General features: G+C 43.4%; 1 protein-coding gene across 1 annotated transcript in view; it reads left to right on the top strand.

Annotated features, from left to right (window-relative positions):
- The first annotated feature begins 397 nt into the window (after positions 1-397).
- Positions 398-11210, top strand: part of LOC121551616 (calcium-regulated heat-stable protein 1-like) — a 30544-nt gene continuing 19731 nt past the window's right edge. Inside the window, exon 1 of the mRNA XM_045211051.1 lies at positions 398-709. The gene's annotated coding sequence lies outside the window, so the exon portion shown is untranslated. The remainder of the gene's footprint in view (positions 710-11210) is intronic.

The following is an 11210-nucleotide window of genomic DNA, read 5'->3' as shown; positions in this document are numbered from 1 at the left end:
AAATAACCAACTCATCATCCAGCTTTGATTATTTGAATCAGCTGTGTAGTGCTAGGGCAAAAACCAGAACGTGCACCCAGGACTGAGTTTAGGTGCATTCAGGCATCAGATTGCTATATCATATGATGTGATTTGCTGATATAAATACCTAACCAGACATTGTAAGATCTGGCATGCAATATAGTGAGGCAGGAACTCGACCAATGGCCTGGTAATCTGAGCCTAGATCTGTGGTTAAGGTCAACCCTTTACTGTAGGCTCATGTTGCGTAAGGTAAAAGGTGCACTGGGTGGTTGACGTTTGAACTTGGGGACTATTTTTTGGCGTCCTAACCCGCCCGCATGGAGAGAGCTGGACGATCAATATCGAGTGCCACTGAAAACATGGAGCTCCGTGGTGGGGGTTTAGAATCAGCTCTCTTAGGGGTATTACGGTAATGACAACTCCGTGACTATGTCATCGTTAGATGAGAGCCAGTTGGTCACGCACATCGAGACTCGCACTGAAACGAAGCGAGAAACGAACCCACCTTCACTGCTGTCGTGTACTTTACATTTCCTATCTATTCCAAAAAAAGCATTTAGTTGTGAGAAAAGGTTACGAATTGATTGATTCCTATCTCACACTGTAGGGAGTTAGTTTCATCCATTGCCTGCTGCTCGACCTCAAAAGGAAAGTGTTTTTTTCTCCCCAGAAAAGTTCGGAAAAGGTGAGTGGTGACGCAATTCACTTCAAAGCTTTGCGCAAACATGATTGATTCATAAACACGATTCATATAATGCTTACACCATTCATATCATACGCCTCTTATAAACATTTACACTGTTAGCCTACATTATTGACACAGTTGAATGAAAATCAGTGCAGTCGCTCCATACAATCAAAATAACTGTGTAGTTGGTAATTTTACTATAGATTTTTCATAATTGAGACTAAATCATACGCATTCATGATTGATTAACTGATGGGGATTCAAAACGAAGTGAAGCATATTTTTAATTTAAATATTTGTAGTTTGACGTTGGGGCGGGAGTGGGTTGCGTGGGGGCGGGGTAGTTTAGGGGGGCGAATGGGTGGGTTTGTTAAGAGTCAAAGACTGTTGTAAATCCACGTTTTATTCTGTTGAGTGTTGTCAATATGAATGGTTGTAGAAGGCTAGTGTTCTGTTGTCAATAGGGATGGTTGTAGAAGGCTAGTGTTCTGTTGTCAATAGGGATGGTTGTAGAAGGCTAGTGTTCTGTTGTCAATAGGGATGGTTGTAGAAGGCTAGTGTTCTGTTGTCAATAGGGATGGTTGTAGAAGGCTAGTGTTCTGTTGTCAATAGGGATGGTTGTAGAAGGCTAGTGTTCTGTTGTCAATAGGGATGGTTGTAGAAGGCTAGTGTTCTGTTGTTGTACAACATGATCTGTGCTAATGGTCCCTAGTGGGCAATAATACGATAATAGGAGGGGAGAGAGATGGGGGAGGGAGGTATGGGAGAAGATAACATGATAATGAGAGAGAGGACCTGTAGAAAAGGGAGATGAGAAAAGATAGAGAGGGGTGGGAGTGAGGGAGAAGTTACAGTGAGGTAGGGGTGGGAGTGAGGGAGAAGTTACAGTGAGGTAGGGGTGGGAGTGAGGGAGAAGTTACAGTGAGGTAGGGGTGAGGGAGAAGTTACAGTGAGGTAGGGGTGGGAGTGAGGGAGAAGTATGAAAAAAATGTATGCACTCACTAACTGTAAGTCGCTCTGGATAAGAGCGTCTGCTAAATGACGTAAATGTAAAAAATAAATAATAAGTTACAGTGAGGTAGGGGTGGGAGTCAGGGAGGGAGTAAAAGGTGAAGGAGGTAGGGGTGGGAGGGAGACAGAGAAGAGGGGAAGAGGGGAAGAGAGTAAGGTTGAATGGGGAAGTAGCTGTGTGTCTCTACCACTCCAAGGTCTGGGAATGGGGAAGTAGCTGTGTGTCTCTACCACTCCAAGGTCTGGGAATGGGGAAGTAGCTGTGTGTCTCTACCACTCCAAGGTCTGGGAATGGGGGAAGTAGCTGTGTGTCTCTACCACTCCAAGGTCTGGGAATGGGGAAGTAGCTGTGTGTCTCTACCACTCCAAGGTCAGGGAATGGGGAAGTAGCTGTGTGTCTCTACCACTCCAAGGTCAGGGAATGGGGAAGTAGCTGTGTGTCTCTACCACTCCAAGGTCTGGGAATGGGGAAGTAGCTGTGTCCCAACCACTCTAAGGTCAGGGAATGGGGAAGTAGCTGTGTCCCTACCACTCCAAGGTCTGGGAATGGGGAAGTAGCTGTGTCATCATAGAAATTGCTTAACTAGATCCGTACAGTAGATCCTGTGTGTTTCTCAGTGTCCGGGTAAACGTGTACAGTCCTGTTGTTTTGGTCCGCGTCCCAAATGGCACCCTAATCCCTACATAGTGCACTACTTTAGACCAGGACCCATAGACCTCTGGTCAAAAGTAGTGCACTATGTAGGGAATAGGGTGCCATTTGGGATGTAATCATGGGAACCTTGCCTTTGTCCTGTAAGTATTATGACCGCTCACTCACACTAAGCGTATGTGTTTATAAAACACACTTGCTGTATTATCATGTCATTTCTGCTGTTGGTGAATATGATGTCAGGACCCATAATGTTTAGAAGGATCTTGACAGACAGAGCTGTTTGAATATGATGTCAGGACCCATAATGTTTAGAAGGATCTTGACAGACAGAGCTGTTTGAATATGATGTCAGGACCCATAATGTTTAGAAGGATCTTGACAGACAGAGCTGTTTGAATATGATGTCAGGACCCATAATGTTTAGAAGGATCTTGACAGACAGAGCTGTTTGAATATGATGTCAGGACCCATAATGTTTAGAAGGATCTTGACAGACAGAGTAGAAGTTTTGTGTTACAATGTGGATGGATGGAAGGGCAGGCAGTCAGACAGAGAGACAGGCGGTCTGGGTGTTGGTGTGTCTGTGATTCCTTAGAGACCACCGTGAGTTGGCTACTTCCTTCCAGACTCCCCTCTGTGTGTTGTTGAACAGGCACAAAGACATGGACACACACCTGCTCCTAGCTATTAGCCGCTAGCCATTAGCTGTTAGCCTCTCGCTCCTGTTAGCCTGACAGTGGTGTTATGAAACTGTTAGCGTTAGCGTTGTTAGCCGCTAGCTCAGATCAGTCTGACCCACAGCATTGTAACCCACAATATTTCTAAGTCTGTGTCCCTCCATGCTTTTAAATCAAATGTAATTTTTCACATGCTTCGTAAACAACAGGTGTAGACTAACAGTGTAATGCTTAAGGTCCCTTCCCAACAATACAGAGATAAAGACAATAGAGAAATAATAGAAAAGTAAAACATGTAATAATACAAGTCATTATAAATACAATGAGTAACGATAACTTGGCTATATACACGGGGTACCAGTACTGAGTCTATGTGCTGGGGTACGAGGTAATTGAAGTACATATGACCATCTACAGTGCCTTCAGAAAGTATTCATACCCTTTGATTTATTCCACATTTAGTTGTGTTACAGCCTGAATTCAAAATGGATTAAATATATATTTTTCTCACCCATCTACACACAATACCCCATAATGACAAAGTGAAACATGTTTTTAGAAATGTTAGCAAATGTATTGAAAATGAAATACATAAATATCTAATTTACATAAGTATTCACACACCTGAGTCAATACATGTTAGAATCACCTTTAGCAGCGATTACAGCTGTGAGTCTTTCTGGGTAAGACTCTAAGAGCTTTGCATACCTGGATTGTACAATATTTGCACGTTATTCTTTAAAAAATTCTTTAAGCTCTGTCAAGTTGGTTGTTGATCATTGCTAGACAGACATTTTCAAGTCTTGCCGAGATTTGAAGTGGTACTCAGTGATGTGTGTTGTGTTGGATTTTCCCCAAACATAATGCTTTGTATTCGGGACAAAAAGTTAATTTCTTTGCCACATTATTTTCAGTTTTACTTTAGTGCCTTATTGCAAACAGGATGCATGTTTTGGAATAGTTTTATGTACAGGCTTCCTTCTTTTCACTCTGTAATTTAGGTTAGTATTGTGGAGTAACTGCAATATTGTTGATCCATCCGCCGTTTTCTCCTATCACAGCTATTAAACTTGAACTGTTTTAAAGTCACCGTTGGCCTGATGGAAACCATTGGAAATTCCTGAGCGGTTTCCTTCCTCTCTGGCAACTGAGTTAGGAAGGACGCCTGTATCTTTGTAGTGACTGGGTATATTGATACACCATCCAAAGTTTAATTAATAACTTCACCATGCTCAAAGGGATATTCAATGTCTGCTTAAAAAAACAAACAAAAAAACATCTACCATTAGGTGTCCTTCTTTGCGAGGCATTGGAAAACCTCCCTGGTCTTTGTGGTTGAATCTGTGTTTTGAAATTCACTGCTCGACTGAGGGATAATTGTATGTGTGGGGTACAGAGATGAGGTAGTCATTGAAAAATCATGTTATCCACTATTATTGCACACAGTGAGTCCATGCAACTTATTATGTGACTTGTTAAGCAAATGTTTACTTCTGAATTTATTTAAGCTTGCCATAACAAAGGGGTTGAATACTTATTGAACTCAAGACATTTCAGCTTTTCCCTTTTCATGTCAATCCACGGAGGCAAAAAGGACAATGTCGATGTTTAACTCAATAAGAGAAAAACTGTGAAAGGAGAGTTGAAGATAAAAGAGGAGGGAGGACCTGAAAAGTCATGTTTGGGAAAGATTTGGTGACGTGGTAAAAGAGGATGATATCAGTGCTATGTTATGTGTGATGATGGTGAGACATCATTCCACTTTGTCATTATGGGGTATTGTGTGTGTGTGTGTGTGTAGGCCAGTGACACGCAATCTCAATTTAATCAATTTTGAATTCAGGCTGTAACACAACAAAATGTGAGGAAAGTCAAGGGGTGTGAATACTTTCTGAAGGCACTGTATGGACTGTTCTGTTCTGAATATATATTGACTGTTCTGTTCTCTGTGTGTGTGTGTATATATATATATATATATGGACTTTCTGAAGACACTGTAACTAAGAATAAAGTAGCTCGTCAACAGGATTGATAATTAACCGTAACAGCAGCATATGTGATGAGTTAGTGCAAAAAGGATCAATGCACATTAGTCCGGGTAGCTATTGGTTAACTATTTCACTAACTATTTAGCTATCTAATGGCTTGGGGGGTAGAAGCCGTTCAGGGTCCTGTTTGTTCCAGACTTGGTGCATCAGTACCGCTTGCCATGCAGTAGCAGAGAGAACAATCTAGGACTTTGGTTGCTGGAGTCTTTGACAGGGGTGGAGGGGAAGTGGAGGAGGGGAGGGTGGAAGAGAAGGGGAGGGGTGGAAGAGAAGGGGCTGAATTGGTGGGGAGTGGAGGGGCGGGAGGGGAGGGGCTGAAGTGGGTGGAGGGGCGGGAGGGGAGGGGCTGAAGTGGGGGGAGGGGCGGGGCTGAAGTGGGGGGAGGGTGGAGGGGCGGGAGGGGAGGGGCTGAAGTGGGTGGAGGGAGGGGAGGGGCTGAAGTGGGGGGAGGGGTGGAAGAGAAGGGGGGGAATGGGAGGGGTGGAAGAGGAGGGGAGGGGCTTAAGTGGGGAGGAGGGGTGGAGAGAGTATATGAAAATACAACATCTGATTCAAAGGGGCAGATATCAAAACTCTTCCTGGTAGGATACACTTGTGCTTCCGAAGAGGGGAGGACTACTCTCAGTCACATACACATATATATATATATATATATATATATATATATATATTTCAAATAAAAGTGTTTTATATACCCTAAAAAACATGTTTGAATCCAGCGATAGAAAGATGTTTTTAATATTTTTGTTTTAAGCCTATCCCAAACCTTAACCATTTCAGAGTTAATGCCTAAACTTAACCATAAACACAAAATGTGATATTTGGAACAACTTTTAAATGTTACGTTTGAGAAACATGGTTGGATGTGTAATTCTGACCTGAGACTGAGAGAGCTGGTAGGACAAACACAGACCAGAAAGAAAGGGAAGGCTTCAGTGTTTCGTGTCACTACTAGAACCAACTGGATCTTCTCCATTATGTCAACCTGTTGTTGTTGTTGTGTGTTGTGTTGGCAGTTATTGTGAAGAAAAGAGGAACATTCTCTCGCTTTGAAGTTCACCAACGTTTAAAAAAACTGAGCTGTAGTGTTTTCTGCAGGTTAGCGGCTACCAGTGGAGCGCAGGTCAGCTGTTTGTTCACCCGCCCGACTACTGTATATGTGATGAAGTGTAAATCTGAGGCCTGTACCCAAACCGAACACGCAAATATAGAAAAATGCGCTGCAGGCTACAGTCAAAGATGGCAGAATGATTTTTTGACGGGGTTCAGGATTATTTTCTATTTATAATTTCTGACATTTTGGTAGACTATTTGTTAGTCAACTTGTCTATAATTAGATACATGCAGCTTCTCCCCTGTCATTATATGTTGCCCTTGAAGTCTAAACCCTTGCTCAACAGAATAATGTCATGGATCGATAGAATGAATGCTTCAATCTAGTTGACATCAGTAAAGTTTTCTCTGTCATCTTTCACTGAGCGAAGACGTTGAGGGACTGGGGAGACAATACAATTAAAAATAAAAAAAAATGTGCAAAATGTCCAAATGACATCAATTTGACGGGTTGTAATGAAAATGAAAGCTGTGAAAACGACCCAACGTGTTTCTGATAAGATTTCAGTTCTGCTTCGATGCATATTTTATGTGTTTTGAAATACTATCAGCTTTTATGATGAAGACAGCACCTCTACAGATGGTATCTAACTGAGCATTGCATTCTCTCAGAAAGAATGCAGAAATAAATAAATCATATTTCTCCACCTCTGTTCCCGAGTATACATTTAGCCTGCATTTGGTATATAATTCTGCAGGAGTTTATTATTAAGGCTATGTGAGAGGTTATAGACCTACGCCTCGATCACACCGACAGCTTTATTGGGCAAAATGGTACCCAGCATCATCTAGATAGGTGTGCAACAAAAGTTCAACATTCACCTTCTGCTACCGTTTCTGTCAAGCCGTCTACACATACAGTTTGATGCATACGTTCGATAAATCCAACATATGCACCACACAGAACGCACTGCAACTGCTTCTTCAACACGATGCTGCAGGGCAAACGCAGCGTTCCATTGGAAATGAATGTACTCCTGGTGTACCAAAACGCAATGACGCGGTCGGTGTGATCGAGGCGTAGTCCGTGTCCAGATTTCAGTTTCCATTTAACCAATCTCAACAGTAGGCTACAGTTCCCTTGACGTGCCATAGACCTAGTTGAAGTCCCGTGTTGTGACTGTGGAATTTTGTATAGAGCCTCACAATCATCACACATAACACAGCCGGCTCTGATATCATCCTCTAACACTTCACCAAATCTTTCCCAAACATGACTTTTCTGGTCCTCCCTTCTCTTTCATCTTCAACTCTCCTTTCACTGTTTTTCTCTTATTGAGTTAAACATTGACAATGTCCTTTTTGCCTCCGTGGATTGACATGAAAAGGGAAAAGCTGAAATGTCTTGAGTTCAATAAGTATTCAACCCCTTTGTTATGGCAAGCTTAAATAAATTCAGGAGTAAACATTTCCTTTTTGCCTCGTGAACTTTTTCTGCCCGTTCCCAAAAGCATTATTTGGTGATTGGCTGTGCAGGCTATTTGGCGCGTGTCCAGTTAAGTCTTAAAGTTTAGGCTTATGTAGTAATACCAGATAGCCTCAAATAATGAGAGAACAACCTCCATGCAGCCTATAGATAGAAAATCCATAAATGTATAATTATTGTGCAATTTCTAAGGTATTGTTTTCTCTTTATTCAAACCGCCCGTCTCCCACCTGCCCTTCGTCCTCACAATATTTAATGGCCCCTAAACCCGCCCGCACCGTGGATATAACCGTGGATATAACCGTGGATATAACCGCGGCGACTGCGGGTTATGAGTCAACCCGCGCATCACTAGTGGCTACACACTATTAAACAGTGATTCACTGGTACTGGACCGTAATTCAGCCACTCAAGTGGATACACTGCATTTAGAATCATGGAGGATAACTTTAAAAAAACGTGTTTCAACTTATTTCCATTGTAGTGTATAAAAATATTAAAATCTTTATTAGGACACACACACACACAATGAAGTCAATGAGGCTGGGGGGTGTGTGGGGGGGGTTAGAGACCTTTTGTATAGAGATCAGCGTTGGTCTCTGGTGGAATATTCCATGGGTATGATCACTACTGAAACCAGCCAGTGTCAGCAGGTGTGTGTGTGTGTTGTGTGTGTGTGTGTGTGTGTGTTGTGTGTAATATCCACACACATGACAACCAGATGAACTCAATGGAACCATCTCCATTGCAGCCAGAGGATGAGTGTCAGTTTATACAGGGAATGTATCCCAAATGGTACCCTAGTCCCTATATAGGGAACCATATAGTACCCTATTCACTATGTAGGGAACCATATAGTACCCTATTCCCTATGTAGGGAACCATATAGTACCCTATTCCCTATGTAGGGAACCATATAGTACCCTATTCCCTATGTAGGGAACCATATAGTACCCTATTCCCTATGTAGGGAACCATATAGTACCCTATTCCCTATGTAGGGAACCATATAGTACCCTATTCCCTATGTAGGGAACCATATAGTACCCTATTCCCTATGTAGGGAACCATATAGTACCCTATTCCCTATGTAGGGAACCATATAGTACCCTATTGGCCCTGGTCAAAAGTAGTGCACTATATGAGTGATTCCTCACGAAAGGCAAAAATAGTTTGGGGATTTTCAGGAAACCCAGACCCCAAAAATAGGGCAGGGTTTTGTTATTCTTTGCAGTCAAATACAGGCCATCTGGTGTGTGGAGGAAGTCCCCTCACTGTTGTGTGAGTGAGTGTCAACAAAGTTAGTGCTGGTAGGAAAAGACAAGTGCCCGTTTGTTTTGAGGAATAATAATAATATAAGACTGACTGAGATGTCTGATTTAAGATACTCTTTGAAGTGGTTGAAGTTTAACATGTTTTCGGAAGATGGTCAGGGACTCTCTGCATCAGGGGGAAAGTATCACAGAATTCCATCCAGGTCACCAGGAGCAGTATTGGGGGGTGTAACGCGTAACGTAACGAGTAATATATCAGAGTACAGTTCCAATTTGAGTAATAACATTACAGTTACTGATCAAAGATGGTCGTCGCAGTAATGTTCCACCATCTGGGGGATTAGGCCTGGCTCGCAGTCGGCGTTCCAGTTCATCCAAAAGGTGTTCGATGGGGTTGAGGTCAGGGCTCTGTGCAGGCCAGTCAAGTTCTTCCACACCGATCTCAACAAACCATTTCTGTATGGACCTCGCTTTGTGCACAGGGCATTGTCATGCTGAAAGAGGAAAGAGCCTTCCCCAAACTGTTGCCACAAAATTGGAAGCACAAAATCGTCTAGAATGTAATTGTATGCTGTAGCGTTAAGATTTCCCTTCACTGGAACTAAGGAGCCTGAACCATGAAAAACAGCCCCAGACCATTATTCCTCCTCCACCAAACTTTACAGTTGGCACTATGCATTGGGGCAGGTAGCGTTCTCCTGGTATCCGCCAAACCCAGATTTGTCCATTGGACTGCCAGATGGTGAAGCGTGATTCATCACTCCAGAGAACGTGTTTCCACTACTCCAGAGTCGGCGAGCTTTACACCACTCCAGCCGACACTTGGCATTAAGCATGGTGATCTTAGGCTTGTGTGCGGCTGCTCGGCCATGGAAACTCATTTCATGAAGCTCCCGACGAACAGTTCTTGTGCTGACGTTGCTTCCAGAGGCCAGTTTGGAACTCGGTAGTGAGTGTTGCAACTGAGGACAGATTATTTTTACTCACTTCAGCGGTTCCGTTCTGTGAGCTTGTGTGGCCTACAACTTCACGGCTGAGCCCTTGTTGCTCCTAAACATTTCCACTTCACAATAACAGCACTTACAGTTGACCGGGGCAGCTCTAGCAGGGCAGAAATGTGACTAACTGATTTGTTGGAAAGGTGGCATTACATTTTACATTTACATTTTAGTCATTTAGCAGACGCTCTTATCCAGAGCGACTTACAGTTAGTGAATACATATATATTTTTATTTTTTTATACTGGCCCCCCGTGGGAATCGAACCCACAACCCTGGCGTTGCAAACGCCATGCTCTATCAACTGAGCTACATCCCTGCCGGCCATTCCCTCCCCTACCCTGGACGACGCTGGGCCAATTGTGCGCCGCCCATGAGTCTCCCGGTCGCGGCCAGCTGCGACAGAGCCTGGATTCGAACCAGGATCTAGTGGCACAGTTAGCACTGCGATGCAGTGCCTTAGACCACTGCACCACTCAGGAGCCATCCTATGACGGTGCCACGTTGAAAGTCACTGAGCTCTTCACTAAGGCCATTCTACTGCCAATGTTTGTCTATGGAGATTGCATGGCTGTGTGCTCGATTTTATACACCTGTCAGCAACGGGTGTGGCTGAAATAGCCGAATCCACTCATTTGAAAGGGGTGTACATCAATACATTAAAATATACAATAATACTAAATGTAATACAACAATAAAATAAATACTAAATGTGATCCTCTGGAGCTCGGTTGGTAGAGCATGACGCTTGCAACGGCAGGATATTGGGTTCGATTCCCAGGACCACCCATACGTGAAATGTAGGCACGCATGGCTAAGTTGCTTTGGATAAAAGCGTCTGCTGAATGGCAGATATAAAATGTGTTCTACACGTTGCATTTATATCTGAACGTTCTGTAACGTTAAACCCTCCTGAACAGGCCCCATGGGCTAGAACCTGGCAGCTCTCTGATTGGTGTTGCCATGGTGAAGAGGGTTCTTAGAATGTCCTAGGGAGGGCACTGATTGGACAGCCAGGGTTTGGAGTGGGTGTGGGTGTGTATGCAGTCAGGCTAGTGCCTAGTAGCTGAGTGACAGTTTTCAGTTTGAGTCTAGGGAAGAAATAGCCTGGTCCCAGATCTACTGATCTATCATAGGAGAGTGGAAATAGCCTGGTCCCAGATCTACTGATCTATCACAGGAGAGTGGAAATAGCCTGGTCCCAGATCTACTGATCTATCATAGGAGAGTGGAAATAGCCTGGTCCCAGATCTACTGATCTATCACAGGAGAGTGGAAATAGCCTGGTCCCAGATC

This window comes from Coregonus clupeaformis, chromosome 35 (assembly GCF_020615455.1).
Source record: "Coregonus clupeaformis isolate EN_2021a chromosome 35, ASM2061545v1, whole genome shotgun sequence".
Lineage (NCBI taxonomy): Eukaryota > Metazoa > Chordata > Actinopteri > Salmoniformes > Salmonidae > Coregonus > Coregonus clupeaformis.
This window is presented reverse-complemented; position numbering and strand designations above follow the sequence as displayed.